This window comes from Diceros bicornis, chromosome 14 (assembly GCF_020826845.1).
Source record: "Diceros bicornis minor isolate mBicDic1 chromosome 14, mDicBic1.mat.cur, whole genome shotgun sequence".
NCBI classification, from domain to species: domain Eukaryota; kingdom Metazoa; phylum Chordata; class Mammalia; order Perissodactyla; family Rhinocerotidae; genus Diceros; species Diceros bicornis.
This window is the reverse complement of record NC_080753.1, coordinates 50,990,598-50,998,361: the sequence shown is the minus strand read 5'-3', so window position 1 is coordinate 50,998,361 and position 7,764 is coordinate 50,990,598.

Here is a 7,764-nt window from a genome sequence, read left to right as displayed (position 1 = left end):
CAGGGCTAGAATGCAGTTTGTTGGGGCTGGACCATCCCCTGTTGTCAATGGAGTGGTAAGAAATTAGGCTCTGAAAGAATGTGGTTACAGTTACGGTAGTGGGGACCTTGAATTCTAGGTTTAATTTGGACTTGATTATCCACTGCCTTTAGAACTTCCTTTTGAGACAGGAGAGTGATAATCAGATCTGGTTCTTGCACAGAGAACTCCTACCACAGAGGAAAGGATACACAAGAGTTGGAAGAGAACAGAGGCAGGGAACTCAATTTTGATCATCTATGGACATGAAAACAAATCAAAAGACTTCAGACATGTCAGTATTTAGTGAGACAGACAAGTCATAACAATTCTGCTTCTAGCTTGGAATAGATAGTCTTTAATAGAGGGACAAACAGGAGCAAGCCATGGGAGTAGGAAGGAAATTGAATTTGGTTTTGGCCATGATGCGTTTGAGATTCTTGGTAACTGGCAAACCTGGAGTTGGTTGAAAACTTGGGCTGGAACTTCTAGAGGGTGGTAAAGGTCAAGAGAAACATTTGGTGGCCATTACATTTAATTGGCATTTGAAGACGTGACAATATAAGGAGTCATCTGTAGGAGGAGCGTTAAAGGGGAAAAAGAATAGAGCTGAAGATGGAACCCTGAAATAACCTACATCTAAAGTGGACGGTGAGATGATGGAGTCTGAGAAAGAACAGACGACGAGATAAGGAAAAATCGAGACTGAAAGCTAAGCCAGGAGACAACTTCAAATGGGCAGGTGAGTACGTCAAAGACTGTGACAGACTCAAGGAGTTGGAGTGCTGAGAAAGGGCCATGCAATGTGGCAACATCAGGAGGTCCCAGGTTCCAAGGAAGAGTGGGTGCATTTTGAGAAGTAAAGGGAGACTAAAAGGTTGCCAGCCTGTGGTGAGCTGAGTACGAACGTAAGACAAGGATGTGGAAATGATACATGGAGGCCAACATGCAATTGGTAGTGAGATGGGATAAGTCAAGATGGTACCATAGGAGGAGACTGGGTCAAGAGAAGCATTTTGGTTTTGTATTTTCACTGGAGGACGTGGGTAGGCATAGTAGAAGAGACAGCCATGGAGAGGGTGAGTCAAAAGATACAGCAGAGAGGAATAAATGGAGAGCCTGAACCTTGGAACTCGGGAGAGACTGAAGCCTCAAGCGGCTGTTCTGCCAAAAGATACAATTTATGGGACTTGAACAAAAGCATTCTTTCATCTTTTTATTAAAAGTTATAAAAATTAGTAGTGAAGCTAGAAACGTTTTTCCCCACCCTACCCCATTCCAGTATCTTTACTCTGTATTTATCCTGTCACAGATGAGCTCAGATGTGATGCTGGTACATTCTGAGGGTTGTCCCCTTAACTCTGCCATTGAACACTGAGGATCAGAAGCCCCACGGGTGACTACCCTTGGGGAAAGCATGAACTCTTCCAAGAAAAAGTTGAAAAGAAATGCCCTGTAGAACAGATGTTTGGATAAATTTCCAAGCACAAGCATGGGGAAAAGTGCATGTCTGAATGACTGCTGGTATGCCTGAAGAAGGGGGTGCAAAGGATGCTTGGGTGTCGAGAGAGCCCAGAATAAACCAAGAAGGCCAAAGCTTTTAATACAGTTTTACAAAACAATGGAAAAAGAAGCCTAGCTGGAGTTTGAGCATAGTCAGAATTTAAGACAAAATGCAGTCATTTTTGTCTCTCTCATTGCTTATATTTAGTGCCTTCTCACAGAAATCCTAAAACATTGCAAATTACTTTTATTCACATTTGTAGAATCTCCTTGAAATGAGTTTGTTAAAAACTGCAAGATATTAAAGAGTTAGCCCTATGCCTTTTGAAAACAGAACTATGTCAGGACCGCAGAAATTACACAGATTTAACAGACCTGCCAGTTGCTTAAAGAAAAAATTCAAGCAAAAGCTAAAAATCTGTTGTTCATAAAGCTTGTGCTAATACTAAGGGGAAGAAAAAATCCAAAGGCATAAGTAAGCCCTCCATCAAGGAGCAGTTTTTCTGGTTGAGAAGAAAATTCCTATACACGTTTGTGGAACAAAAAGATAAATAGTTCTAAGACCAAAAATAAAGCATAGACATGTATATGCATATATATACTCGTAATTTTCCATATATATATAAAATAATGCATATACATGTATATGCATATATATACTCATAATTTTCTGTCATAGACTCTATTCATAAATATTTAGGGAATGTGAAGGAAGGAGACCACTGTGGATTGGGTGAATTAGGGAAGGCTTGGGGCCGGCCCCGTGGTGAAAGTGGTTAAGTGCGCGTGCTAGGCTGTGGCGGCCCGGGGTTCGCAGGTTCGGATCCCGGGCGCGCACCGAGGCACCGCTTGTCAAGCCATGCTGTGGCGGCGTCCCACATAAAGTGGAGGAGGATGGGCCTGGATGTTAGCCCAGGGCCAGTCTTCCTCAGCAAAAAGAGGAGGATTGGCAGATGTTAGCTCAGGGCCGATCTTCCTCACAAAAAAAAAAAAATAGGGAAGGCTTTATAAGTAGATAAGTTGTTCTTTGTCTTGAAGTAAGTACAGAATTTGGGTGGGTGGGAAGGCAAACAAAGCCTGAGAGTGTGGAAGAGCCCACAGGTGAGGAGCAAAGGGTATGAGAGAAAAGACAGGAAGAAAACTGAGCCAGTTCATAAAGAGACGTGACTTCTGGAATAAAGGTCTCAAGTTTGATTGATGAGCGTGTAAAAGCTACTGTAAGGTCTTTCTTCATCTGTTGATCCACTCAGCTCTTCATTCATTAGTTTGTGCATTGATTTATTAGCTCAGCAAATACTTATTAATCACCTAGTTTATATCAGACACTCTATTAGAGCAGTAGTTCTCAACTAGGGGCAGTTTTCTCCCCCAGGAGGCACTGGGCAATGCCTGGAGACTGTTTTTAATGGTCACACTGCGGGTGGGGTGTTAATGGCATTTGGTGACTAGATGCCAGGGATGATGCTAAACATCCTACAATGCACAGGACAGACCCACCTAACAAGGAATTTTCTGGCCCCAAATTGCCCCAAATCTGGTCAAGATTGCTGCTGTTGAGACACCCTGGGGTAGAGGGTACGGATATCCGAGATCAAGTCCTTGCCTTCTCTGGCTTACCAGGGGGAGTTGACACTGTAAACTAGTAATTCTAGTCTACTAAGCTCCACAATCAAGGCAGGTACTGGGTGCTGTGGGAGAGCAGAAAAAGATGCCGCTAACTTTGCTTGGGTTGGGAAAAATTTCTGGAAGAAAGTCACACTGAAGATGAATCTAAAAAGATGAATTGAAGCTTGCTCAGATAGGAAAGGTGGGTGAAAGGAGTGTGTTCGAAAATGTGGCGTCTTTGGGACCAGTGGGCAGTTTGGCATAACCGGAACATAGGTGTGTGGTTGGATGGGTTGGGGTGGAATGGTGAGAGATGGAGCTGGGAAGTTAGGTTGGGACCACATCTAGGAGCGGGTAAGGGCCCTGCCAATCTCTACCCCAGCCCCTCTTGGTAAGGGCGATGTACACAAAGGTCATGGAAGGGAATCTAGAAGTAGCTGGGTTTCACAATTCTGTTCACAGCACTCTTGTCCGTAGGTTTTACTTCCTCGTCTGGGCTCTGGTAAGCGTGTGTCCTCTGAGTTTTTAGTAAAGGTAATAGCAAAATAAAATCCTTGCTAATAATTTGCCCTAGAGATGGAAGCTGTCAAATCATCGTTCAGAATTTAAAAGCTCATCTCAATATTCCTTCAGATGAAGAAAATGGTAAGATAAAAATATAGCACAGCTTATTAGTAACATCTTACCCATTTTTTTCCCTAAATGGTTAGAACATGCCGCCTTTCCCTGCTCTTTACATCAGCGTTTCCGTTATTAAAGCTGTCTATTTTTCAGTTCTAAATCCTGGGAGGATTTTCTCCGTGAATTTAACATGACTGAGGAAACTTGCTCCAGGGTAAAACTTTGCTGCAAATTATCTAACTGAGACTAGGCTTCTCAATAAAGAGACCAAAAATGAATCATGGCCCTTTTGTCACTTCCAATGTGGAGTTACCTTTCTCCTTCACCCCCAATTTCATGATTATTCATAATGAAAATAGGCCAGTTTTATAAAATGATTGCACGAAACAAATGTCCTTTGTGTTCAAAACTGGATGCTGCTGCTGGTACGGGCCCAGAGTGTAAGCGTGGGAGGGTCTCAGAGCAGGGTAGAGAAGAGAGGGAGTTACATGTGCAGTATGATGCCCATAGGTGGTGGGCTCTACGACAGCCCTAGAGTCAGGTTATCTGGTCAAGTTCAAGTCCCTACAAACGTATAACCCTGACTTTCCTGGGTTTCTGTTATTGTATAAGCTCTACCAAAAGCAAGTGTAACTCACGGGTGAGCCAATTACACTGGAAAAGCATACTTAAGGCAGCATTATAGATCTTTCTCAGTATTCCCCCTTCTGCTCCCTCCCTCTCTGCAGGAGAAAGTGGAAGATACACCACTACACTGTGGTCTGTGGGAGCCTTGAGCCCCACCTCGATTTCAGTAATTGATTCTAGAAAGCTTTTCCCTCTTCATATCAGCCCTATGTTTGAAAGCTCTTTTTGCTTTTGAGAAGAAGTCACACTTCTCCTCTCCCCTCTGGTATTTAACCTGATTTACACACAGTACTTAAGACTCTTCGGTAGGGTCCCTTAGCGCGGGTGTTCATAAAGGTTCAGCACCAGATGCCAGGCCGTTCTAAGGGCTTCACAGGAATCATGCTCATTTTATCCTCGAGACACACTGATGAGGTAGGTACTCTTCTTATAGGCCTCATTTTATACATGAGGACCTTGGGCACAGAAAAATGAAGTGGCTTCTCGAGGTCACAGAGCTGGAAAGAGGGAGAACCAGGAGTCAAAGTGTGATACTGTGACTTATAATAAGAAATATACATTTGGTGTTGTCCCCGTTTCTGGCACAGAGCTCCCCAAACCCTTGAAATTTCCTAAATGTTGAGAATGATAAATGTGTCTTTTGTTATGTTAATGAGGTGACTTTTGGAAGGCACCAAAGGATGGGAGCTGGATGCCAGTGGAGCCAACCATGTGGGGACTTTCTGTCCCATCTGCCAACCTGCAGGGAGGGGAGAGAGGTGAGGGGCTGGAAGTTGAATTAACCACAAACGGGCAATGAGTTAATCAATCATGCCTATGCAATGAAGCCTTAACAAAAACGCAAAAGGAAAGGGTTAGGGGAGCTTCCGATACTGAACCTCTTAATCTCAAGTTCGTGTGCCTGATGCACAGCAAGCCAAACACTGAGAAGGAAGGAAGATTTACTCGAATTGGCCAAAACGAGTAGGTGGGAGTCTGGGTTCGCTCAAATCCCCCTCCCCAAGAACAGAGAGCAGGGGGTGTTATAGAGCCAAGGGGCTTGGCAGGAGGGGCTTCAGGGAAACAAAGGGGTCACTCCCGAAAAGCCCCTGGGCAATCTGACTTCTGCACTTCAACAGCTGCTGAGGGCCGCCATCCGGTGATCTGAAGGTATTCTCTTTCTTCTGCAAAACAAGCTCACAAATCTTTGAGACCCCTGAGTCACCCCTCAAGTTAACCAGGAAAAACAGCAAATTAGTGTAATATCTACAGTGCCCCTCAGGTACCCGGCCTCCCTTCCAGGTTGGTGAGCACGTGGAGGTGCTGCGAGAGTGGCCCGCCTGCAGAGGGCATGGAACCTCCTCACGCTTTCCTCGTACTTTGCCCTACGCCTCTCTTCCATCTGGCTCTTCCTGAGTTATACTCTTTTATAATAAACTGGTGATCTAATTAGTGAAATGTTTCTCAGAGTTCTGTGAGCCACTCTAGCAAATTAATCAAACCTGAGGAGATGGTTACAGGAACCTCTGATTTATAGCCAGTCGATCAGAAGTATAGGTAACAACCTGGACTTGTGACTGGTGTCTGAAGTCCAAGGAGAGGGTCATGGGAACCTCCAATCAGTAGCCGGTCAGTCAGGAGCAGAAGTAACAACCTGGGATTGTGACGGACTAGTGTCTTAAGTGGGGTGGGGGGAGTCTTGTGGGACTGAACCCTTAACCCGTGGAATCTAACGCTATCCCCTGGTAGATAGTGTCAGAATTGAGTTGGCACGCTGCTGGTGTCCACGAATTGCTTGGTGCTGTGTGGGAAGTGCCACCCACACAACACCCACGTCAGAATTGGTACCAGAACCAATTTACAAATACAGGCCATTGGAGCTCTTAAGCCCCACCCAACGCTGCTTCAAAATTACACATGGCCTCAGATGGTTTCACACAGAACATCAGACGGGACATAGCAAACAAACTGTTTTGTTTACTTGTTTTTGTTTTGGTTTGGTTTTATTTATATTTATTTATCTATTTATTTTTTGGTGAGGAAGAGTCACCCTGAGCTAACATCTGTTGCCAATCTTCCTTTTTTTTTTTGGCTTAAGGAAGTTTAGCCCTGAGCTAATGTCTGTGCCCAGCTTCCTCCATTTTGTACATGGGTCGCCCCCTCAGCATGGCTGACAAGTGCTAGGTCAGCACCCAGGGTCCGAACTCACAAACCCAGGTCACTGAAGTGGAGCCCACTGAACCCAACCACCACGCCATGGGTCCCGCCCCTGTTTTGACTTTTTAAGGAGTGTGACTAATGGCCCAAGTTCTCTCCACCAGTGCCCCTGAGTTTGAGTGTACAACTGTTGATCGCAAGAATCCCATTTATGGTTCTTACACTTCCCCTTTGAAGCAGCCCAATTCCACCCCATGAAGCAATTTTACAACAATTTTTTTAACTACCACTTGTTTTTTAAGGGGAAAAAAAACCTTAAAGAGTGAGAAGGTATATAGGTAGAGCCAAATGGGATTAGGATTTGGGGATTTCCAGTGCTGTGTTTTTGACTGACTGAAAGGGTTGTTGAAAACAACTAAAGGATTTAAGTCTTGGCAAGCCTTTGCACTTTCAAAGTATCAATGTTAATACCCATTTCTTTGCCAGCCCTCCTCAGCTGGCTTCAAATTTCCACCACTAATCCCTGGAGAGAGAACAAGAGCGTGGGCTGGTTAGGCCTTCGAGTTGGAGGGGAAAATCGACACATGTCGTATCCTCTTTCTGTATCCAGTATGGTGGACCCCCCAAGGGCAGCCCTGTTCCAGGCCCATGCCCACCAGGAAATAGGCCAAAACACTAGCACCAACTCCACAAAGCATTCCTGAGAAATGGATACTTCACTCAAGACTTTTAGGAAAGATGGGGATAGACTTCATTATACACGGGGTGTGATAAAAATTTCTAAAATCCCCCAGGCAAGCATCTTTGTTCTTCCTTTCCAGACACCACAGACACCAACAAAGAGAGGAGGAAGGGAAATGAGCCTAATAAATACAGGGAAGGAAAATGTGGAAGAAGAGAAATATAAAAATATTTAAAGACATATTTTTCTTTAAATTCAGGTGAACCAAATATTTTTGATGGCTGGGCTAGCAAAGGGGAGTCAACTGGGGGATGACAGTGAAATAAACTTGTGAAATGAAAGTATTTACTTCTTCTCTTCTCTTCGGGGTTCTCTATTACTTATGAACCATGAGGATAAATTGCAATGTCAGGAGAGTGAAGATGGTGGAATTCATTCCTTTCCATATTTCTCTGATGATCTATAAGTAATTTGTCAAGAGAAGACACAGGCTACACCTCTTAATACAAGACTTCATTGTGATTTCTCACAATGATGTGCGAGAAATCATTAAGAGTTATCAATAGATTTCA